General features: G+C 47.1%; 1 protein-coding gene across 1 annotated transcript in view; it reads left to right on the top strand.

Moving 5' to 3' along the window:
* Positions 1–349: 349 nt before the first annotated feature.
* Positions 350–25,711, top strand: part of NCF4 (neutrophil cytosolic factor 4) — a 181,641-nt gene continuing 156,279 nt past the window's right edge. Inside the window, exon 1 of the mRNA XM_029590082.1 lies at positions 350–453. The gene's annotated coding sequence lies outside the window, so the exon portion shown is untranslated. The remainder of the gene's footprint in view (positions 454–25,711) is intronic.

The raw sequence follows: 25,711 nt of genomic DNA, 5'->3' as shown, positions 1-25,711 counted from the left end.
TGTGTATAAGTACTGTCCTCGCCTCCAACTCTGTCTCATGTAAAACACGTAAAAGTACATGCGGTATGGCTTTTGCGCGTACTTTTACGTGTATACCCCCCCCCCCCCCCCCGGACAATTTTAAAAGGTCAATTAAGCGGAACCCCCCCCCCCAAAAAATGGGGTTTATGCACATAAATCCTTTTGAAAATGATCCCTTTGAGTCTAGCGGAGTTCAAAGAGTAAGTGGTGAAAGATTGACTCCCAGATCCAAAGGCAGCAACTGAGGGCAGGAGAGAGAGAAGAGAAAACTGAGATGAGAGCAGGAAGGAGGCAGCAGCAGAACAGTGAAAGACAGGACAGACGGGAGAAGCAGAAAGAGTAAAGAAGAGAGAAATTGCAAACATAGGCAGACGGTTTAAGGGGAGGAGTGGAAAGGAGACAGCAACAGAGATGGATGACCGCATGATCAATGTGAGAAATTTTAACTGCTTCAGTCTCAAGAACATTTTTCTCTGTAGTTCAGTTGCCAAGTGATATCACCCTGTATGGTTTCTTTTTTCATTTTTCATACGACAGTAATAGCTTTTCTCGTTTTAGACTTGAGGATGAGCTTTCAGATCAGTAGGCGAAGTCTGAGATAATCTTATATTTTGCAGGATTTTGTTTTTACGCTTACTCGGAGCATTCCGGGAGTCACATTGATTTCTAAGTGTTCCTCTGTGCTATTCGACACATGTGCAGCTGGGAAATGTGGACTCCCAGTGAGTCATAGTGAAAAAAATAACAGCGTCCATTGTGTCACCACCAGACTGAGAGGCAAAAAAGGTATACAAGAGCACTAGTTTATTTAGTAGTTTAAGGTCTGCACATGCTGCTGCTTACGCTTACACACACAGAGTCAGAGTTCCTGCAGCAGATGCAGGTAGAAATACAGTATGGCTTTGAGCTAAAATACATTTGACTGCCACCTGTGGACTGGATGAATACATAACACTCCGCTTCTTGGAGAGGACAATTTTCAAAGGCATTGAATGTTTTATGTGCAGGAAAGGAGGCCTTTGAAAATTGCTTACCCTGTCTACATGTAAACAGTATGACAGTAACTTTCAAACAGGTGCACAGGCGCACACTGATGTGTGTGTCGGCCCGCACCCAGGGACATGGGGATTTTATAACATGTCCCAATTTTAAATAGGCGTGCGCCTCGGCACGTAAATCCTGATCCTGCCAAGTAAGTCAGGATATTCTATAATGGGTACGTGTCCACACCATTGCAGTTTCACCAGTTTGTCCACCAGTTTGACCAGTTAAGATCTAGATCCTCAAATCCCTGCACTCCCCCCAGTTACCCGACATCTTTTAAACCTGTTAGAAATGGCTAGTTTGTTTTATGTTTGAAGTTATACCTCCTCCATAGCAGAAGAAAACTTGCATGGCACTGGACCTGGGCGCACTACCAGGCACATAAGTATGTACGTGCACATCTCTTGACCATGCCCCGGAACACCCACATCTCTTGGCTACGTCCTGGATCACCCACATCTCTTGGCTATGCCCCAGAACTCCCACATCTCTTGACCATGCCCCGGAACACCCACATCTCTTGGCTACGTCCTGGATCACCCACATCTCTTGGCTATGCCCCAGAACTCCCACATCTCTTGACCACGCCCCAGAACACCCACATCTCTTGACCACGCCCCAGAACTCCCACATCTCTTGACCACGCCCCGGAACACCCACATCTCTTGGCCATGCCCCAGAACACCCACATTTCTTGACCGTGCCCACACCATGCCCCTTTTTGAAATTGAGTGAGATGTGAGCACAGGGGAAGGTACGTGCACATCTGGGCAGGTTATAAAATTTGGGTTGGCACGTAAACCTGACTTGTTTGCGCATTCCCCAATTGATGTGCCCACTGGGCTTTTAAAATCTACCTCTAAGTACATAGTGCTAGTAAACCTACAGAAAATGGAGGCATTCCTGGGGATGGAGTCTGGGCGGGATTGGCAATTATGTAAATACACATTCGTGTGCATGCATCAGTTTGCTGCAAAAAGTACCAGTGCAACCATAGATTTGTCATGAATTCCCACCACTTGCAATGCTGCTTTTGGCCGAGCATTATTTGACATTTAATATATACTGCATTTCTCCACAGTGGGGATAAATCATAAACATTCACATTAAAAGATGTTAGCCTGGAGACTTAGCATACACAGCAAAATCGCATTTGATGTGCTATTCATTAAGATAGTGATATGCAGAGTGTGTGATTGCTGGAAATAAAAACTGTCCCCATTTGTTTACATGCAAGCTAAAGGTTTAGTGTGCATTCTAGTGCAAAATTAATGATTGAGCAGTAATATCAGCAATGCATTTCACTATTTACTCTCTGTGTACTATTTTTACACATGTGCAGTACTTCTTTTCTCCCATCTCCTTTCTCTATCTTCTAAAATATATAAAAGGGAGGCTAACCCGTGTTTTGGCTGTCAGTGTGCTGCTAGCACATAGGGAAAAGCAACTGCACCAGAGGCTAGTGGCAGAAAACAGGTGATTGAAAAAGAGAATTAGGAAGAGTTCTGTGTGCAGCATCTTGTGTATGTTTTCTCTATTGTTTCCCTTGTTATTGTTTGGTATTTGTATTCCGCTATCCTTGTGAGGGTGACTGCCTGTTTGTGTCAAGCCTTGTCAGTCTCTCTCAATTTTCCAGTCTCAGAAGGTCTTCCTGCAATTTATCACAATCTGCTTGTGATTACTCTGAACAATTTTGTATCATCTGCAAATCTGATTACTTCACTTGTCGTATTTCTTTCCAGATCATTTATAAATATATTGAAAAGTAAGGGTCCCAATACAGATCCCTGAGGCACTCCACTGCCCACTCCCTTCCACTGAGAAAATTGTCCATTTAATCCTACTCTCTGTTTCCTGTCTTTTAGCCAGTTTGTAATCCACGAAAGGACATCGCCTCCTATCCCATGACTTTTTATTTTTCCTAGAAGCCTCTCATGAGGAGCTTTGTACACGCTTTCTGAAAATCCAAATATACTACATCTACTGGTTCACCTTTATCCACATGTTTATAACTCCATCAAAAAAGTGAAGCAGATTTGTGAGGCAAGACTTGCCTTGGGTAAAGCCATGCTGACTTTGTTCCATTAAATCATGTCTTTCTATACGTTCTGAGATTTTGATATTTAGAACACTTTCCACTATTTTTCCTGACACTGAAGTCAGGCTAACTGGTCTGTAGTTTCCCGGATCGCCTCTGGAGCCCTTTTGAAATATTGGGGTTACATTAGCCACCCTCCAGTCTTCAGGTACATTGGATGATTTTAATGATAGGTTACAAATTTTTACTAATAGATCTGAAATTTCATTTTTTAGTTCCTTCAGAGCTCTGGGGTGTATACCATCCGGTCCAGGTGATTTACTACTCTTCAGTTTGTCAATCAGGCCTATCACATCTTCTAGGTTCACCGTGATTTGGTTCAGTCCATCTGAATTATTACCCATGAAAACCTTCTCTGATACAGGTATCTCCCGAACATCCTTTTCAGTAATCACTGAAGCAAAAAAATCATTTAATCTTTCCGTGATGGCCTTATCTTCTCTAATTGCCCCTTTAACCCCCTCAATCATCTAACGTTCCAACTGACTCCCTCACAGGCTTTCTGCTTCGGATATATTTTAAAAAGTTTTTCCTGTGAGTTTTTGCCTCTACGGCCAACTTCTTTTCAAATTCTCTCTTAGCCTGCTTATCAATGTCTTACATTTAACTTGCCAATGCTTATGCATTATCCTATTTTCTTATGTTGGATCCTTCTTCCAATTTTTGAATGACGATCTTTTGGCTAAAATAGCTTCTTTCGCCTCCCCTTTTAACCATGCGATGCGACCGTCGGTCTACAATGGCTTTGCCCCGCCTACCTTACTCTTCTTGCGGCTCCTCCCGCTCACCTCGGACTACTGGTTGCCGCGGCTTCTGTCTGCTGACCTCTCCGGCGTCCCCGGACCGGCTTTGGTGCTGCTTCCCACCATGCTCCTCTAAGGTACCATAAGGCGCGCATGCGCATGCCGCCCTCATCTTTATTTCCTCATTGGCGCGAACCTCAGGGGCATCCCCTTGAGATGACGTCATGCTGCCCGGATATTTAAGCCTACCTCTTTTGCTAGCTAATCGAGTTAGCAACAACTCTGATTACTACGGATGGGATTTGCTCTCCATACCAAAGCTACTCTGCCACTCCAGCGTTCTCTGGAACTCTTACTGCTAATGGGGTACCCGCTCCTCGGGGGCCTCTTCTACTTCTTTCAGGTGCTATCAGGATCCGGTACTCGCTCCTCGAGGGTCCATGTTTCCTGATTTGCTGCCTACATCTACAATCTTCTCTATTTGAAAGACTTCACTAACAGTATCCATCTGTGAGTACAACTTCCATCTATTCCACAGTACTGCTTCCCTGGAACCAGGTACTCGCTCCTCGAGGGCCTGCCCTCTGTTCCAGTACCAGACCTCTCGGCTAGTGGAACCGCTGTGTGAGTACAATACCACTGAGTCTCCCTGCTCTAAACGATCAGGTACTCGCTCCTCAAGGTCCTGCTCTCCCTGTCTCAGAGCTTCAACTATTCTACCTGGGACTCTGTATATTTCTCACTGTTTACTCATAACTCTAAGTCTCTTTCCACTGCAGAACAGCCAAGCAGAGGATCTGCTGTTCCAGCCTCCTGTGGGTTACTCGCCCAGCCGGGCTCAACATCTACTACTCACTACTGCCACCTCTGGTGGTTTCCAAAACTGTTTAAATAAAGATTCAATCTGTTTGTGTGTCCAGAGTCTAGCCTGGCACTGGTGCCCCTCACGGGACTGCCCCCCTTGGGTGTGTTCAACTGCCACAGTGTCCAAGGATCCACCCAAACATCAATAACCATAACACCATGCTGGTGATAGTTTTGCCTTCTTTCCACCTTTCTTAATGTGTGGAATACTTGACTGCTGAGAGTGTGCTGAGTGGTAAGCTGAGAGAGGGGGCAAGAAGAACATGAAGGGAGAGATCATGATTGTGAAGAATATAAATCAACTCTATAATGAACATAAGAACATAAGAAAATGCCATACTGGGTCAGACCAAGGGTCCATCAAGCCCAGCATCCTGTTTCCAACAGTGGCCAATCCAGGCCATAAGAACCTGGCAAGTACCCAAAAACTAAGTCTATTCCATGTTACCATTGCTAATGGCAGTGGCTATTCTCTAAGTGAACTTAATAGCAGGTAATGGACTTCTCCAAGAACTTATCCAATCCTTTTTTAAACACAGCTATACTAACTGCACTAACCACATCCTCTGGCAACAAATTCCAGAGTTTAATTGTGCGTTGAGTAAAAAAGAACTTTCTCCGATTAGTTTTAAATGTGCCCCATGCTAACTTCATGGAGTGTCCCCTAGTCCTTCTACCATCCGAAAGAGTAAATAACCGATTCACATCCACCCGTTCTAGACCTCTCATGATTTTAAACATCTCTATCAAATCCCCCCTCAGCCGTCTCCTCTCCAAGCTGAAAAGTCCCAACCTCTTTAGTCTTTCCTCATAGGGGAGCCGTTCCATTCCCCTTATCATTTTGGTAGCCCTTCTCTGTACCTTCTCCATCGCAATTATATCTTTTTTGAGATGCGGTGACCAGAATTGTACACAGCATTCAAGGTGGGGTCTCACCATGGAGCGATACAGAGGCATTATGACATTTTCCGTTTTATTCACCATTCCCTTTCTAATAATTCCCAACATTCTGTTTGCTTTTTTGACTGCCGCAGCACACTGAACCGACGATTTCAATGTGTTATCCACTATGACGCCTAGATCTCCCTCCTGGGTTGTAGCACTCAATATGGAACCCAACATTGTGTAATTATAGCATGGGCTATCTTTCCCTATATGCATCACCTTGCACTTATCCACATCAAATTTCATCTGCCATTTGGATGCCCAATTTTCCAGTCTCACAAGGTCCTTCTGCAATTCATCACAATCCGCTTGTGATTTATCTACTCTGAACAATTTTGTGTCATCTGAAAATTTGATTATCTCACTCGTCATATTTCTTTCCAGATCATTTATAAATATATTGAAAAGTAAGGGTCCCAATACAGATCCCTGAGGCACTCCACTGTCCACTCCCTTCCACTGAGAAAACTGTCCATCTAATCCTACTCTTTGTTTCCTGTCTTCTAGCCAGTCTGCAATGCACTTAGGAGGAAGTAGTATCTGTCTGTAGAAAAGAAGTTAAGGCTCATTTGCATACTTCTCTCAGTAGCCCCAGCAGAAGATTTCAGGGGATACTGCAAGTCCTCTAGGTTTCATCTTCCTCAGTTCCCACACTTTTTCCAGTTGCAGAGAGCTGGAAGTATAATTTCCATATTTTTCCCAACAGAGGACATCACAAACAATCTAGGTCTCAGCTTCTACAGCCCCTTTATACTTTCCAATAGTAGAGAATTGTAAGACTCATTTGCATGATTCTTCCAGAAGCCCCAGCAAAGGACTCCAGAGCACACAGCAAGCTTTTTAGGCTTCGGTTTCCACAGTCCCTGCACTTTTTTCAGTAGCAGAGGACCTGTAGGCTTATTTGTACACTTCTCCCAGCAGCCCCAACAGAGGAGTCTAGAGGAAACCACAATCCACATAATCTTCAGCTACCACAATCCTTGTGATGTTTATAGCAGAAAACTAGAAGGCTCATTTGCATACTTCTCCCTGTAACCCCTGCAGAGGACACTATAAGTCATCTAAGTTTCAACGTTTATAGTCCCTGCATGCTTTCTGGCAACAGAGGATCTGAAGGCTTATCTGCACACTTCTCCCAGCAGTGCCAAAGGATAACACAAACCATTTAGGCTTCATCTTCCACAGCTCTGTTATTCTTTCTAATAGTAGATTATACCAGCAGAGGAAACTAGAGGACACAACGAGCCATTCAGACTTCTTGTTTCTTAGCTCTAGCTTCCATATCTCTCTCTCTTTCCAGCAGCAAAGGATTGGAAAGCGTATTCCAAAATACTACTTCCAATCAATTTTCAAGAGCTGATCTGATACAATAAAAGGGATTGAGCTTAAAACAAGAGTCAATAAAGTATGTAACTCGATAGTTATAGTATAAGTAGATTAGATGTAGTCTCTGGAGGATCACTGACAGACAAATATAAAATAAACTGATAGATAAAAAGTACTTTAGATTAGTTTGAACATCCCTAGATATTTTCAGTTGCTAAAAACTGAACAAAATTAAGATGCAAACAGTAGACCAGCAGCAAGAAGGACCTAGCCAGTCTTTTGCACTGAATGCTACCTGTATCATTATCTACCAGTTGATGAGAGGTTCTGTGTGTGTACTTGGTGCAAAGAGCTTCCATCCCTCAGTCAGATCTCTGGAGGCTAGAGTGGTTACAAGTCAGGCTGGTGGGAGTAAGCTGTACTGTGGCTGCGGGGAGAGATTCGGCCGTGCTGGAACTTGGAGAAGACTTGGCCTGGGGGAGAGGCTGGCTGTGCTGGGGCTCGAGGGATAACAGTCTGTGCTGAGACTACTGGGGGGGGGGGGGGGGGGGGGGGGCGGGAGTAAGGGCAGACTATGCTGGGGCTTGGACTGCAGGGGGCAGCAGGCTGTGCTGCGCCTGGAGGGAGGAGGGCAATAAATAGGAACTTCCAGGAAATTTCCATCAGTAGCTGGGCTGCTGCTGGGTGTTGGGGCTAGGGGGCAGCCTGGGCTGGGGCTATGGGGGGAAGACAGACCTTGCTGTCCTTGAGGCTGTAATGGGCTGAGTAGTATTTACTGGGGCTTGGAGCTACAGGGCAGGCTCTGCTGAGGATGGGGAGGGCAATTCATAAGGGCCTCTGGGGAATTTCTACCAGTGTCAGTTAGTCAATAATAGTAAAACAATACTAATAAAAAAATATTTCAAAACAACTATTAAATAGAATAATATGTGTAACCCCCATCCCCGGATGTGGACTGCATTCTGATGGAGCCATAAAAGAAATTATTGTCTCTTGGGGGCTGAAACCACTCCTGGCTAGTGCTAACATTTTCTTCTGTTTTCCCCAAGGTCTGGATCCTTTCTTGGTGGGGAGAAATATTTACTGTCAAGGCCCAGAGTGCTAGGGGTGACCCTTTGTTCATCCTTCCTTGCCCCTGGGAGAGGGGCACTTTTATTTCACTTTGTGTGCTGTGTGTGCCAAATAAAATACCGGAGCCACTGGGTTAGTGTCCAAAATTAATGTTTTTACTGTTGAAAACTGTGAAGTACAGCGCAATAAACTTAATCCTCAGCACCACAAATTTCTCTTTATTTACAGTCCCTTTCCCTCTTTTCTATGTATTTCCTTTACCAGGGAAAGGGAAACCTCCACCCTCCAGGGTTGGGCTCAGTGGAGTTCCCATGTGGGAAGGATATATTTTGGTTGGGCAGGAATACCCCTTTAAAAAAAAAAACTGGTAAAAAGGTAAGATTACTGTCTCTGCACAGAGATTCCAAAACCTTTCCCCCCCAGGGGGTGAAGATTCCCAACTGATGATCTAAAAAATCTCTTATTCAGAGTTAGCAGATCTTCCTTTATTCTCTTTCTCTCTTAGTTGAACCCCTCATGGGAGGGATCCACAGAGGAACAAGCAGCTTCAAAGGTTCCTTCTGATGTGCAGCCAAAACTTCCTCTCAGATCTTCTTACAAAAGTCTTTATTAGGAGCCCCGGCCCTCGGGGAGTCGGGCCGGGACCCCTCATCTGTGCAAGCAGGAAGCCCGCTCCAGCATCCCCATCCGCTGCCACGCCCCAGCGAGGTTTGCCACCATTGCGGCCTGCTTGCAGCGCTCCCAACGGCACCGACATCGGCGTGATCCCTGGGCCCCCTAGGCACGCGCGTCTGGGCTAGGTTTAAAGGGCCAATGGCGGGAAAGTTCCCCGCAGCCCAGGATGATGACGTCAGGCAAGGCAGGGTATAAATACCCTGCCTTGCCACTTCCACTTCGCCTGGGCAACAGGTCCAGCTCCTGGTGAGTGCATGTTGTCTGCGTCCTGATCCCGCGTTCCTATGGTTCTTCTGCCTCCTGCTCCGGATCCTGCTCCTGCTCCAGCCCCAGTCCTGTTCCAGTTCCTGCTTCCATCCAGCTCTTTCTTGTCCCTGCTTTTTTGGATTGATCTTCTGGCTCCGACCCTGCTTGTCTCCTGGTTTCTGCTTGTCCGCTGCCTGCCCTGATCTTCTGCCTGATTCTACGTCTCTGCTCGTCCACAGCCTGCCCAGACCTCGGCCTGGCCTCCACCTTGAGAAGCCTGCTGCCTGCATCAACCCTTGGTATATCCGACCTGTCTTCTGCCTGCTGTCTGAGAGACCCACGCCTAAGTCCTGCTGGCTGCGGCACCCAAGGGCTCAACCTGCGGGAAACGTGGGCTGGTATAGGTGAAGGTCCTGTTGGGCTCTCTCTCCCGGAACCACCTCCTGATGACGAGGACCACCAGGGGCCTCCCCTTGGTGGTGACAGCAACCTCATTTTGGCTCAAGGGTCCACCTCCTTTACAGTTTGCCAAGGCCATGGACTTAGTGGATCTGTCTGACCTGCAGGCTATTTCTGGATTGACCCAGAAGTTGCTCAACAACAGCAATGCCTGGACATGCTCGCTGTGACCATGGAACGCCTGGCCAATCAACTGGACACCGCCCCAATGTCCAGCACTCCTCCAGCTCCCATTCCGGCTTCCATTCTGCTGCTGGCAGCACTTCACCTTTCAGCAATTCCCCACTACATGGGGGATTCCCGGCAGTGCCGAAGTTTTTTAAATCACTGTTTTATGTATTTCTCCCTCCAGCCTGCCCAGTTTGCCAATGACAGCATGAAGAGAACTTTCATTCTGTCACTTCTAGACGGTAAAGCACTGCGCCTCCCCTCTCTGTGACTGAGGCGACTCCCTGCTCCAGGATCTTCCATGCTTTCTGCAAGTATTCAAGCAAGTCTTCGACGAACCAGGTCGACAATCCACTGCGACTTCTGAACTCCTCCACCTATGCCAAGGGTCACATCCATTGGCGGACTATGCCATGGAATTTTGTAGCTTGGCATCTGAACTCAGTTGGCGAGAGGACAATCTTCACAGTATTTTCTTGGAAGGGCTTTCTACCTGAATCAAGAACGCATGGGCTGCCCGAGAACTGACTGAGGGCCTGGAGGCCCTAATTGACCTCGCCAGCCGCATCAACCAGCGGCTGCAGCAACACCTGCCTGAGCTACAGCCTGCCCGCAGACCGGTGGTTCTGACCCGTCCTTCTCCCAGCCTGTGGCGCCTTCATCCTCTGCCAAATCCAGGTCACCTCTGGGGGAAGAGCCTATGCAACTTGGCCACAGCAGACTCACTCTTGAAGAGAGACAGCACTGGTGCACCTCGGGGCTATGCTTGTACTGTGCCGGTAAGGGTCACATGTTGGCCCAGTGCCCCGAGAGACCTGGAAATGCCAGAGTCTAGGTGTCAGTGGGGAGATGACCCTGGGCTGCAGCAACCCTGCTCCCCAGTGATGATTCGCCATGCCCACGGGGACTTTTCCACCTTGGCATTGATTGATTCTGGTGCTGGCGGAAACTTTATTATGACTGAGCTTGTCCATCAACTAGGCCTGTCCATGCAGCCTAGGGAGCCCCTGTTGACCATCTCATCCATTCATGGAGACCCCCTGCCCGGCAGGATCACCCATATGATGGCCCCGGTGAAATTTCACCCTGGGATCCTTCATGAAGAGGAGCTCACCTTCCTCATCCTTGAAAAGGCAATACACCCAATGGTTTTGGCTTACCATGGCTTCAGGAGTTTTCCTCTCACATCGATTGGGGGACATTACAGATAGCTGCCTAGGGCCCTAAGTGCCATACGTTCTGTCTCCAGAATGTCCCAGTCAGTACTACCTGTGGCTACCACTTTACTGTCTCTGCCACCACAGTATGCTGAATTTGGGGATGTCTTCTCCAAAGAAAAGGTGGAGAATATACCAGAGCACCGCCCCTTTGATTGCGCAATAGACCTTCTGGGCACGATTCCACCAAAGGGGGCAAGTTTACCCCTTATCATCACCTGAAACTAAAGCCATAACAGAATACATCCGGGAAAGCTTGGAAAGGAGTTTCATCCAACCTTCCACCTCACTGGCCGGAGCTGGCTTCTTTTTCGTCGCAAAGAAGGATGGCTCCTTGCACCCCTGTATAGACTTTCGAGGCTTGAACACGATCGCCAAAAAGGACTGGTACCTGGTACCTCTGATCCTGGAACTGTTGGACTGTTTGGAAGGGGCTAAACTCTTTAGTCAACTAGACCTTAAAGGGGCCTATAATCTCGTCCGCATAAGACACGGAGACGAGTGGAAGACCGCCTTTAATAACAGGGATGGCTGCTATGAATATCTAGTGATGCCTTTCGGCCTTTGTAATGAGCCAGCGGTCTTCCAACACTTAATGAATGAGGTCTTTCTTGACATGCTCTACACCAGTGTTATTGTCTATCGCGATGATGTTCTGATCTTTACCAAAGACCTTCTGTCCCATCACCGAGAGGTCAGACGGGTACTTCAATGCCTCCAGGATCACAAACTATTTGCAAAACTGGAAAAATGTCTCTTTGAACGGGAATCTCTCCCATTCCTAGACTTCATCGCTTCCACTACCGGTTTCCACTTGGATCCTGAGAAGGTCGCCAACATCCAGAATTAGCCCCAACCCTCGGGACTCCGAGCACTGCATCGCTTCCTGGGGTTCTCCAATTTCTACCAACAGTTCATCCCTAACTACTCTCGCATAGTGGCCCCACTCACTGCATTAACCAGGAAGGGGGAGGACCCCAAGAACTGGCCACCGGAAGCTACTGCCGCCTTTAAGGAACTCACGCATGCCTTCTTGCAGGACACATGCCTTCGACATCCTGACCCCTCATGTCCCTTCTCTGTGGAGGTCGATGCTTCTGACTCAGCCGTTGGAGCCGTATTAAGCCAGCACTCCATGAAGGGAATGCTACTGCCATGCTCCTACTTCTCTCACAAGTTTACCCTGGCCGAGAAAAACTACAGTATCGGGGATAAGGAGTTTCTCACCATCAAAATGGCATTTGAGGAGTGGCAGCAATGGCTCGAGGGGGCGCAACACACCATCACCTTCTTCATGGACCATAAAAACCTCGAGTACCTTAGCCGAGCCCAACGGTTGAATCCTTGCCAGGCCCGTGGTCTCTATTTTTAGCCAGTTTGACTTTGTCCTTCGCTACAGACTGGCCATCAAGAACGAGTGTGCTGACATGCTCTCTAGAATCTTCGATGCTGAGGATACCCCCGTGAAGTCTGACCATATTATTGACCCAGCGAAGGTACTCTTATCCACAATTCAAACTGTTCCACTGGGGAAAACCATGATTCCCCTTCGCCTCAAGCAGAAAGTCCTAAGTTGGGCCACAACTCTCTCACTGCAGGACACCCAGGAAAAGCCCGCACCTTGGAGCTCCTAAAGCTTTATTACTGGTGGCAACATGTGGTATGGGATGTCAAGACTTGTGTAGACTCCTGTCCAACTTGCGTCAGACAGAAACCCTTGGTGGGACGCCCCTGGGACCTACTTCAGCTTCTACCCATTCCTGAGGAGCCATGGATGCACCTGTCAACAGACTTCATAGTTGACCTACCTCCTTCAGACGGCCACTACGTCATCTCGGTAGTGGTCAACAGATTTTCAAAGATGTTCCATTTCACACTACTTCCTAAGCTCCCCTCGGCTCCGGAGCTCACCAGACTCTTCGTCCAGAATGTCTTCCATCTCCACGGACTCCCGAAACATATCACCTGTGATCATGGAGTTCAATTCACAGTGAACTACTGGCACTCGCTCTGTAAGAAGTTTGGGATTCACCTTTATTTCACCACTGCCTACCACCCTCAGGTCAATGGTCAAGTGGAGCGCATTAACCGCATCCTGAAGGTATTCCTCCACTCCTTTGTAAATGACAGGCACGACGACTGGTCCACTCGCCTCCCCTAGGTAGAGTTCTCCTTCAATTCCCACACTCACTCTGCGACCAGCTCCTCTCCATTCTTAATTTGTCTATGGGAGACAATCGATGCCACCGTTCCCTGCCCCACTTTCAGTTCCTTCTCCGGCAGCGCAGCTCTCTGCCCAGCAGCTGCTGGCCCTCTGGACTCACACTCAAAGGAACCTCTGCGAAGCTGCGGATGAGGCTAAGAGAACGGCTGACAAACACAGGAGAGCGGCGCCTCTCTTCAACTCCGGGGACCGAGTGTGACTAAGCACTCACCACATCTTCCTGCTGGTACCCTCGATGTGACTGGCCCCACGATAGATTGGCCCTTTTGCCATCACCAAGCGCCTCAGTCCAGTCACCTACAATCTAAGACTCTCATTATCTCTGAAGATACATAACTCATTCCATGTGTCTCTCCTCAAACATCTGGTACTGTCCTGGCCTCAGTGGAGACCCCCGGAACTTCAGCAGCTGGCATCAGAGAAGGAGCAAGTATACCAAGTGAAGGAGATCTTAGATATGAAGCCGTCACAGACGATGGGAATAAATGATTGCTTGGGAGGGCTTCGGCCCCGAGAAAACACCTGGGAAACTGCCTCCAATATACTAGATAAGAACTTACTCCGGCACTTCCATGCCTCCCATCCAGGAAAACCTGGACCTTCTAGGAGGGAGCCTAAAAGGGGGGGGGGGTGTTACAGTTAGGGCCCCGGCCCTCGGGGAATCAGGTGGGTCCCCTCACCTGTGCGGGCAGGAAGCCCACTCCAGTGTCTCCCTCCACTGCTGCGTCCCAGCGAGCTTCGCCGCTGTTGCAGCCTGCTCGCAGCGCTCCCAACGCCAGCAACACCAGAGTGATCCCTGGGCCCCCTAGGTGCACGCGCCTGGGTAGATTAAAAGGGCCAACGGTGGGAAAGTTCCCCACAGCCCGGGATGATGACAATAAATACCCTACCTTGCCACTTCCTCTTTGCCTCGGCAACAGGTCCAGCTCCTGGTGAGTGCGTGTTTTCTGCGTCCTGATCCCGCGTGCCTGTGGTTCTTCTGCCTCCTGCTCCAGACCTTGCTCCTGCTCCTATTCCAACCTCAGTCCTGTTCCATTTCCTGCTTCCATCCAGCTCTTCCTCAGCCCTGCTTCCTTGGATTGATCTTCTGGCTTCAACCCTGCTTGTCTCCTGGTTGCTGCTTGTCCGCTGCCTGCCCTGATCTTCTGCCTGGTTCTACGTCTCTGTTTGTCCGCAGCCTGCCCAGATCTCGGCCTGATCTCCAGCTTGTGTAGCCTGCTGCCTGCCTCGACCCTTGGATCATCCAACCTGTCTACCGCCTGCCGTCTGAGAGACCCACGCCTAAGTCCTGCTGGCCCCGGCACCCAGGGGCTCAACTCGCGGGGAATGTGGGCTGGTATAGGTGAAGGTCCTGCTGAGCTCTCTCTCCCGGAACCGCCTCCCGATGATGAGGACCACCAGGGCCTCGCCTTGGTGGTGGCAACAACTTCGTCTCGGCTCAAGGGTCCACCTCCTTTACAGTCTTCTTCCCAAAACTGAGGAAAACACCGGAAAGTCCTGGCATCAGGTCACCAGCTTCCTCTGTCCTTGTTGAGGGTGTAGAGAGGGGCAGATCTTCCCTAACTTGCAGCCCCAGACACAGAGTTCCCCGTGCACTGAGCCCAGGTGGTGCCCAGGGTTTCACCAGGTTTCCTAAATATTAAAGTCTTTTTCAAAACTCAAAATTATTCCTAAAATGCTGACCCTACCCACTAGGGAGTGGATAAGCAGGGCAAATCCCCGACCTCACTCACAAAATCCAAGCAGGTTTGCTAGAGTCCTAAGAGTAGGGCAAAAATCCAAAATAGGCAAAAGCTCCTAACACCTCCAATAACTTCAAAAGTAACTCACACTGACCCCAGAGCTCCTAGGAGAGAGCTGCTTATAAATCCTCCTAAATGGGATAACCATTCCAGCATCCTCAAAGGTGGAGGGGCTGTACAGAATGGTGTCTCCCTTATTGACTATTTTATACTGCATTGACTAGTCAGGAATTACCCCAGGCATAATGTTAACTTGACCTGAGGGTTTCTTACACATCCAAATATTAAAAACTCATTTTTTATTTCCTAAAACCCAATAACATATTTCAAAACAGCAGACACATAAAAAAAATCCAATAATTAAAATTAAAAAGGATTTTCTTGAAAACCCCCTTCGCTCCATACCTGGAATCTTTTGATTTCCAGATGCTCTGGGCTTTTCTATCCCCTTTATCATTTTTGTTGCCTTTTTATGTCTTTTCTATATCCACTATTTCTACTTTATTTACACAGAAATATATTTACAAGTTGCTTTTCAGAGGAGCAATAAATGGCACAATTCTTAGTTCATGTACAGAGCAAATCACATTGGAAATTTTACACATCCCACAGCAATCAACTCATGTACTAATTTAAGGATTATTCAGCATGCTGCTGCTCCCAGCCTTCCAGATGTGACAGAATCAGATATTTCTCCTTCCTTTCTATTAAAGACTTTGTTCTTGTATAACTTTAACTTGGAACAGTTTGGGTTCCCGGTTTCACAACTCAATAGACGTATCATTAATTATATCTTACTCCAGCTTTAGATAACCAACAGAGTAAAGCTCCAGGGTTTTAAAGCATGCCATTTCTCCCAGATTTTCCAAAGAAATGATCTTTTGATGCATTCTTACATTTTCTACCCAGTGTTCTCCCTCTCTAGCAGGTGAATTTTCAAAGGAGTTATGAATGTAAAAGCAATTTTCAAAAGACATTTTTCCATGTTAAGTGCACTTTACAGGCTAATTTTAAAATGAGCACGCATGAGCCTATACACACACACACATTGGCACAAGAGCAGAGATAGAACTGATTTTTAAATCATGCACGCACCTGCGCGCGTATGATTTAAAATATGCCTACCATATGCAAGTATGCTCCTAATTTTAAGAGGTTACTAGATCAAACCTACTTTGCCGGCTTTAATGCGCGCATGTAAGCGGATTTTAAAACATGCTCGCGCAAGGGATATTCCCACTTTTTCCAATTAGTCCACCAGTTTGCCCAGTCAATTTTGAGGTCATCCAGACCCCTCTGGTTCTTCATACTGCATGCCCCCAGTTGACCTGGACCCCTCACCCTGTTGTGTAAGCCGAAAAATTTGAATCCTGCAGACTCGTTCTTCATCAGGAGCAGCAGTAAAGTTACGCTGCTAACAAGCCGCAATGTGCTACCCCTTCGGAGTTATGCATGTAACCGTTTGTTCTGTCCTGGAACGTCCATGCCCTGTCCCTTTTCCGCCCCCTAATTTTTAGCTCATGTATGTGCATATGTGCACAGAAATCACAGCTTTTAAAATCCACATTGCTCACACGTGGTCCACATACTTGCATATGTGAGCATTTTATTGTGAGCACCGCTTTTAAAATCGACCCCCCGAAATGTGGGTAAAATCAATGGCATATATTGTAGCAAGTATCAAAAACCCACTTACATGAGTAAAGTGCATTTACATGGGTAAAAACCAGTTTTAAAAAGTGTAAATGCTTTTGAAAATGAGGCCCATGGTGTACAACTCACTGGATCCTTTGTGCTCCAAGGTTACACTATGAAAAAGATTCCCATTCATACTCACAAATCCAATCTTTACCAAGATAGGAAGATACTGATTTTAGTCTCCTTCATGATTAAAGATGTGCTTCAGTTGTAACTTCATAGAAATGATTAAAGAACCCCAATTTTGGAACCCCAAATAGGCTATATTTCTTCCCCCATTAACTTCAATAGAAAACGAATGAATGGAATGACTAAACTTCTTTTTTTTGACTGGAAAAGAACCAAACAAATGTAGGCAATCTATGAAATGACTAAATAAACAGAAACAATATTTTTGCACCTGCACATCTCTACAAACTGCTGTAGTGAGGGAGGAAAGGCAGAAGGTATGAATAACACCAGTTTATTCAGGAGCTTAGGCCCACACATGTTATTTACACAGACACAGATAGAAAAGAGCGTACTGTTGTCAATCCCACATTTTTATTTATTTTTAGTACAACTTCTGTAGTGCTACAGGTTAATTCACTGGCTCTTAATTTTAACCTAGTTCACACAGAGGCAATAATTATGCTTCCTATTCAAGAGGGCATGGCAATGTTTCCAATCAGCAAATACAATGAATGAGTGATACTAAGTTGAAATTTAGCTCCATTAGCTCCAATCATTATGTTTGAAATTCTCGTCACCATTTTTCCTTGCTGGATATTTGCATTAAATAAATAGGTTTGAAAATATATTTAGATTTTTAAAGTGATATCTTAACTTTTTGTTTGCATCTTGCTCTGGTCTCCTGAATTCAGCTGTTGCAAGCATGGCCTTCAGCTGATGTGAGCATGGAGGCTTGGTCACTAGATCATGGGAGACGGTGAGCCCCTGGACCATGGCAGGGAGAAGTCCCAAGGCACACCGTGAGCGGTGAGAGCATGCAAGCACAGGCGAAGCAGGAACAAAGCAGTACTGGAACTAAGGCAAGGAACTTCGGAGCAGGAACAAGGCAGGGTCAGCCCTCTGCTGGACCTACACGCACCAGTGTGACCCACAACGCAATGCTGGTCACAAGAGTAGCCCTCCAGCCACTCGGTAGCCCTTCCGGACCCACCGCTTGGAACGATGAGTGCATGAGGCCAGACGGAAGTTGAGAGCAGGAACAAGACAAGACAGGAACTGAGGAACTTGGAAGACTCAGACAAGGATTCAGGTTACTCAGAAGACTCAGATGAAGACTCAGGATACTCAGAAGACTCGGACAAGGATTCAGGTTACTCAGAAGACTCAGACAGGATTCAGGTTACTTGGAGGTCTCAGGCAAGGATTCAGGACTCAGCGAAAGTACTGGGTGAGAAGTGCATCGCAGCGCACCCTACACAGCTGCCCATGGCTGGTCGCGGACCACGCTGAACACAAAGCAGACTCCAGGTGAAGAAGTGGAACTTGAGACTGGAACATGTCGAAGATTCAGTAGAGGCCTGCACCAGGGTGTGCCCTACACAGCCGCCTGTGGCTGGTCGCAGACCACACTGAAGCGGAGCAGGTTCTGGCAGAGTCTTGGGCATGGACGGAAGCAGGCACAAGGAACTCCGAAGACTGGGACAGCATTCTAGACTCAGGATTCAAAACTCAGGATTCTCAGAAGCAAGGCATTAAAAACAGGAGTCTTCTGGAGGCTTGCGCTGCAAACTAAAAGAAGACTATGTGCCACAAGGCGCCCTACACAGCCCCCATGGGCTGGTCACAGACCACGACAGTGGCACACCAGGAAAGGTGGATGCAAGGAATCTGGGAATTGGTTGCAGAGGTGAAGATAAAGACATCAGGACCAGGACATCAGGAACATGGAACATCAGGACATCTGGAACATCAGGAACATCAGGACATGGAACAGGCGATGAAGGAGCTCAGACGAAGGACAAGACCAGGAACACCAAGAATACGGAACAAAGAGCCATCTAGACAAGTGAAGACCATGGAGGACCTTGACCCAAAGAGGAACACAGACAACTGTGGATTCCAGATACGAAGGACCTGAGGAACTGGAAGTGAGCCCTTTTATAGGGCTGAAGCAGGAAACAAGCTGAGGCTGGCTTCCGGTGAGGCCGTGGGCTTTTCCCGCTGCTGGTCCTTTAAATAAACTGAAGAGGCGCATGCCGGCACCTAGAGAAGGACCCTGGAGGAAGGAGGAAGTCGGCGGCCAAGATAGGGCCATGAAGAAAAGAAACAGCGGCAGCTCCCTGCCGCAAAGGTGAGGGCGTTCTGGGGTGGCACTATGCCGCGAAGTTTGGTGACATCAGCGGCGTCCCCACCGTGTGGACAGAGTCAGCGGCTGTGGCAACAGGCTGCAAGAAGGAAGCGGCAGAGTCCTGGCAGCGATGCTAGGACCGCGGAGGCAGAAGGCATCGGCGGAGGCGGCTTCCTGCCGCTACGGAGGTCCCGGCGGCAGCGCTCAATGGCGGCAATCCAAGGCAGCAGCACAGTCCAGGAGCGGCCTGGTGGTGAGTGAGAGCCTGCTCGTGGGATGGGGTCCACGGGCAGGAGCGTAACATCAGCCTTCTTTCCTTTAGTTAGGGCTACCCAAAATTACTCACTGCACATCGTCTCTATTCACAAGGAGATCTCAAGTTCCTCCAGACAATACCATACCAGCTGACTTCAGGACCATCACTCCTAAAGACATGGAAAATATCCACCAAAAAATTATATAATCAATGGCATCCTATCTCAAGACTTGCTTCCCGACATGCTGAAGGAAGCAGTAATCAAACCAATCCTGAAGAAACTCTGGCTCCAAAATAATAGATAACTACCGCCCAGTTTCCATTCTTTTACAAACTAATTGAAAAGATAAACATCTTACATCTCCTCCACCAATCCAGGTTTAGGAAAGATCATGGCACTGAATCTATTCTACTAGACTTAGGGACAGATTTTCAAAGGGTTACGCGCGTAACTTACGTGCGTAACTCTGAAAACCTGCTCCTGCGCATGCCGAGCCTATTTGCATAGGCTTGGCGGCGCGCGCAAGCCCCGGGATGTGTGTATGTCCTGGGGTTTTGAAAAAGGGGCGGAAAAGGGCGGGGTTGTGGGTGTGGCGCCTGTCTGGGGGCGATCCGGGGGCAGGACCGAGGCCTCCAGCACAGCGGCTGTGCCGGGGGATGGCGCACCGGCAGCTGGCCAGCACGCACAAGATACGCCTGCCAGAGGCAGGCGTAAATAATTGAAACAAGGCAGGGGGGGATTTAGGTAGGGCTGGAGGTGGGTTAGATAGGGGAAGGGAGGGGAAGGTGGGCGGGAGCGGAAGAAAAGTACCCTCCAAGGCTGCTCTGATTTCGGAGCAGCCTTGGAGGGAACGGGGAAAGCTATCAGGGCTCCCCTAGGGCTCGGTGCACGCAAGGTGCACAAGTGTGCACCCCCTTGCACGCGCCGACCCAGGATTTTATAACATGCTCGCGGCAGCATGCGCATGTTATAAAATCGGGTGTATATTTGTGTGCGCCGGGTAGCGCGCACAAATGTACCCCGTGCGCGCAGGTTTTAAAATCTGCCCCTTAATGAATGGAATCCATCTAAACAAAGATCAAAAGAATATAAGAACATAAGATATTCCATACTGGGTCAGACTGAGGGTGCCTCAAGCTCAGTATGCTGTTTCCAACAGTGGCCAATTCAAGTCAAAAGTACCTAGCTAGTACCCAAACTTTAAAAAGATCCCAAACCTCTAATGCTGGTAACAAGCAATGGCTATTCCTTATTGATTAATAGCAGTTTATGGACTTCTCTTCCACAAACTTATTCCAACCTTTTTAAACCCAATTATACTAACTGCCTTAACATACTCTGGCAATGAATCCCAGTGCTTAACTGTGCATTGAATAAAAAAGAATTTTCTCCAATTTGTTTTAAATGTGCAACTTGCTAACTTCATGGAGTGCCCCCTAATCCTATTACCTGAAAGAGTAAATAGCCAATTCACATTTACCCGTTCAAGTCCTTTCATGATTTTATAGACCTCTATCTTATACCCTCTTGGTCGTCTCTTCTCCAAGCTGAAAAGCCCTAAACTCTTTAGCCTTTTTTCATAGGGGAGCCATTCCATGCCCTGCTCTGTACTTTCTCCAGGGCAATTATATCTTTTTTGAGATGCGGTGACCAGAATTGCATACAATATTCAAGGTGCAGTCTCACCATGGAGCAATACAGAGGCATTATGACATCCACCGTTTTATTTACCATTTCCTTCCTAATAATTCCCAACATTCTGTTTGCTTTTTTGACCTTCACAGCACACTGAGTCGACGATTTCAATGTATTATCCACTATGATGCCTAGATCTCTTTCCTGGGTGGTAACTCCTAAGCATCATGTAACTACAGCAAGGGTTATTTTTCCCTATGTGAATCATCTTGCACTTGTCCACATTAAATTTCATCTGCCATTTGGATGCCTAATCTTCCAGTCTCACAAGGTCCTTCTGCAATTTATCACAATCCATTTGTGATTTAACTACTCTGATGGTGAATCCATCCTAGTGTTAATGGATCTTTCTTTAGCCTTCAAAATGGGTGATCTCAGCCTCTTGATTTAGTGCTTAGAGAATATCGGCATTGAAGGCACTGCCTTTAGGTGGTTCCAGTCTAAGAGAACTCAATCTGTCATGTGGACCAATTAACTCAAAAATCTCATTTGTGGAGTACCTCAGGACTCTGCTCTGTCCCTGATTCTCTTGAATTTCATTTGTCCTATCTTTGACCTGATTCTATCCTTCAGTATTGAATTTCACCTGTATGTAGATGTCAAACAAACCACAGCTAATAAATCTTTGACAAAACACCAAAAATGAACTTATCAATTAAAGGGTGTCAGCAAGCCAAACATAGAGATCTTTGTAAGTCTCACATGTTTGGCTTGCTGACACCCGTTAATTGATAAGTTTATTTCAGACTACATTGGCTACAGATCGAAACCAGGATTAAATTCAAAACCCTCTGCTTCATTCTCAAATATGTGAACAAACAGGCCCTGGAGCATCTCACCAATTTTCTTGCCTTCTCTAGCTAGACAGCTCCTATCGTCACAAAAGGCCCTTTTTTCCTCCTTATCCCTGACTTCTGCAAAATTGAACTGCACAAGACTTAAGAACCTTCAGTTGCTATGTTCCAAAGCTGTGGAATGAGGTTCCTTTACCCATCCGCCAGGAACCAAACTACCTCACTTTCCGGAAGAAAGCCAAGGCATGGCTATGCAACCAGGCCCTTTCCCAGCTGGCTCATTAGAAATATTAAAGATTTTCCCACACCTGGTCCTTATGCCATACACTGGCACTCAGTGTTAACTACATTTAACCATAGTATACCTGTTTTAAGTCTTAATTTCTGTAATCTACTTTGAGACCAAACTTGGCAAAAAACTGAATCAAATGCTCACATATAAATAAATAAATAAATAAACAAATACATACATATTCTATCTATTGCATGGGAACTGGAGGAAGTTTTCACATAAGAGATTAAATAGGGGAGTATCAGGGGCCCCAAATCCCTGTACAGCTCTGTTTTTCCCCTAATCTCCTTTCCCAATCCTCACTGAACCTGAAGGACCTAGATTAAAAAAACAAGAAGGGGGGGTGTGGATTTTCTGTGAGGTTACTGCTTACTTTTAACATTTGGGAACATAAGTCCCTGTTTCAATTGCAAAATGATTTGTCACACATGGAGCAAGGAGATGATGGAGTCTGCTTGCAGCTATAACAGGCCGATACAGTTCAGTGCGCTCGGCGGAGCGCACTGTTAACCTACGACTGGACACGCGTTTTTGACGAGCTAGCGTTACCCCTTATTCAGTAAGGGGTCGAAAACGCCCGCAACATGCAAATGCATGTTGATGGCCCTATTAGGTATTCCCGCGCGATTCAGAAAGGAAAATGTGCAGCCTATTTTTACCGCCAGGCCTATTTGAATACTGAATCGTGTGCATAGGAGAGTGGCCTGTGCGCGTGCCGGGAGAGCGGGCGCTGCTGGGAAGACTGGATGGGCTGATTGGTCTTTTTCTGCCGTCATTTCTATGTTTCTATGTTATTTCTAGTTATCTATCTATATATCAAAGGCTTGTGTTGGTCGATCATCACAGTATACAAAGCTGTCTCTCACACTCCCACACACAGGGACAGGAAGACATAGGCGCGTACACATAGACGCATACATGCTTACATCTCAAACTTGCCCAAGCCCACATGCAAACTCACATAAGCACGTGCAAGCTCATGCAAGTGCGCACAAACATACACAAGCTCACACAAACTTGCAAAAGTGCGCACTGGCTCACTCACACATACATACACACACAGGCAAACACACACAGTTTCCCGCAAACACACACACGCAGGCACAGGCACTCAAAGAGACAGGCAGAAGCATCCACATATACACACAGGCACAGGCCCTCAGACACACTTGTACAGGCATGCACACACACACACACATGCACACACATGTGCACACGAGCACACACACATACACAAACACACACACACACACACACACACACACACAGGCTGAAATAGACCACACTAGGCAAGCAATGCCAGGCACTGTTCGCTAATATTCAAGATTAAAAAAAATGTTAACATTCTGCTCAGGTTCCAAGAACTATTTGCATTTGTTTGACAGAAGCTGGTCACTGTATATTAATGTTGCAGCACTTCTAGAGTCTGAATTTCTAAGGCTTCCACTTTTTTTTCACTCTCCTGCAGTCAGTATAGACATGGTTCATGTAAGGAGAGCTGGCTAGCAGAGTATGTGAGGTCAACTGCAGGTTAATGGAGTAAAATAGCATTCAGCTCCAGTTTAGTAATATAGTACAGAGATTACCAGTAATGGGTCTGACTCTTCCTGTTGACCCGCTTTTAAAGTCCAGAGAAAGAGGGTGACCAGCAGCTTATTCTTTTTTTAATTATGCAAGATGAGATTTCTTCAGCAATGACTCAATTCGCATCTTCAGCACTTCTGGGAGCTGTGACATTGACAGGCAGGGTTCCCTTATTCACACAGGCTTCAAATTACAGAATTACTGACAGATGTTGTGTTAAGGTCGTGGGAACAGGTGTTCAAAGGCTATATCCCAGAAAGAGGAATATAAACATGGGGAGTGAGAAAAAATAGAGTGTGTTTTGCAGACCGTTGCCAGATGATCTATAGGTATCCAAATAACAGATCAATGACTGATCACCAGATGCAGTGAGAGAGCAAATGATGACAGAAGGGAAGGGAGAATACTGAGAATTTGATAACTGGAGGACAGTGAAAGACAGAGCAAAAGGAAAAAGTAGAAGCAATGAAAGGCACAGAGAGTGGTTGAAGAAGATTGAATGATGAACATAGGCAGATGATACAAGATGTAATAAAATGCCATTATAAATGCTGCCATCTACTGACTGTTAAGGGCAGCACAGATCCAGTTACTGGTTTCTGCTACTGCTCTTGTTGTTTAATAAAGCCTCTTGAATGGCAAGGTTTCCTGTTAATCATGGTGTTAGTCAGGGCAGAACTCCAAAACCAAGGGGGTGGGTGGGTGAAATCTCCCAGCTGAGTCAGCTCCTGGAGTCCAAGTAACACAGAACTAGATTATCCTCTCTACTCCCTACTACACCCACCCCTGGCTGTCCTTAGGAGTGGCACTTAACACAGCATCAACTTCCTGTGCTGTGAGGAGCTGGTCTCATGGTATGAGGCACAAGATCTACGGCATCCATGTGGCTCATACCATTAGACTGGATCCACCCAGCACAGGAAGCTGACCTGTGTCAAGTGCTGCATTTTCTACCAGATACAAAGGATTGGGAGGATGCCAGACTGCATTGGGAATTGATCCAGCAAGGATCAGGGGAAACTGGGAAGGGAATATGTAAGAACATTTTGTGTGTGTGTGTGTATGTGTGTGGGGGGGGGGGGGGGGGGGGAATAGGAATATAGAGAAAACCTTCAGGGGAAGAATGTTAGGATTGACAGGTTTGAACCCACAACCCTAGGACTTCAGGCTATGGACTTGCTTCGGGGCTGCAGAGGTTGCTGGGTTGCCTGGGAGTCCTAGCGCTTTTACTCTATGTTCCTGGCAGAGCTAGACATGCCTCTGCAGCATCCCAATTGGACTAGAACTGGATATGCCCCAAAATGACATACCTAGAAGGCACACGGTTGCTGGACCAACAGCTTTCTTGGTATCCATTCTGCAGAAGTTCTTTCCATCCAGCCTATGATCCTGGCCTTGTCCCATAGTTCCTGCCTTGTAACCTTGTACCAGAGTTCCTGGCTTGTACTCGTGTTCCAGAGTTTCTGTCTGTAACCGTGTTCCAGAATTCCTATCTTAGGAACTTGTTCCTGCCCTCTCATCCAGTCCCAGTGTCCTACTTTGTATTGAGTTCCTGTGGTCCTGGCTCTTGTTCAAACCCTGGACTCTATCACTGTGCCCCAACATTGTCTCTCTCAAGGTACACATTTTCCCTCTGGGGTGGTCTCTGCTCACCAAGTTCAGATCCCCCCTGACAGTTTGGACCAGTCTAAACCAGAGGCAAGGCGAAGATGGAGCAGTCCTGATGTAAAAAATTTCCAAGAATTCCTGGACCAGCTTATCACCTTTCAGTGTCTAAGTGGCCCTGCACGAGAGCAAGACCCATGCAGAACCTAGCAACGAACTGATGGTTTGGCTAGGCCTCTAGGGTACTATCATCTTCTATGAAGAGATGAGGAACTCATAGTCATGGTCATTCATGACTCCAAACTGAAAATCAAATTTACAGCATGAGTTCTTGGCCCACAGCAACAGGTTTCCCTGGTTCTGCTCCAGGCTATGTCCAGAGAAGGTTTGAGGCCTCCACTCCAGGCTGTGACCACAGCAGCTCCAAAGATTCTGTTCCAAGCTGCTTCCACAGCACCAAATACTCCAGTCCAGGCCACTTCAACTTTAGCAAGCCCAGCGCTGGCTGTCTAGGTAGAGCCAGCTCCTCCAAGAACTGGCTCTGCCTGTCACACAAAACTAGTGCCAGTCTTTGTACTGGTGAACTGCATGCCAGCAGTTTCTTCAGTTCCAGCCCGTGTCTGTGCACCAGGAAGTCAGCACCA

This window comes from Rhinatrema bivittatum, chromosome 2 (genome assembly GCF_901001135.1).
Source record: "Rhinatrema bivittatum chromosome 2, aRhiBiv1.1, whole genome shotgun sequence".
NCBI lineage: Eukaryota > Metazoa > Chordata > Amphibia > Gymnophiona > Rhinatrematidae > Rhinatrema > Rhinatrema bivittatum.
This window is presented reverse-complemented; position numbering and strand designations above follow the sequence as displayed.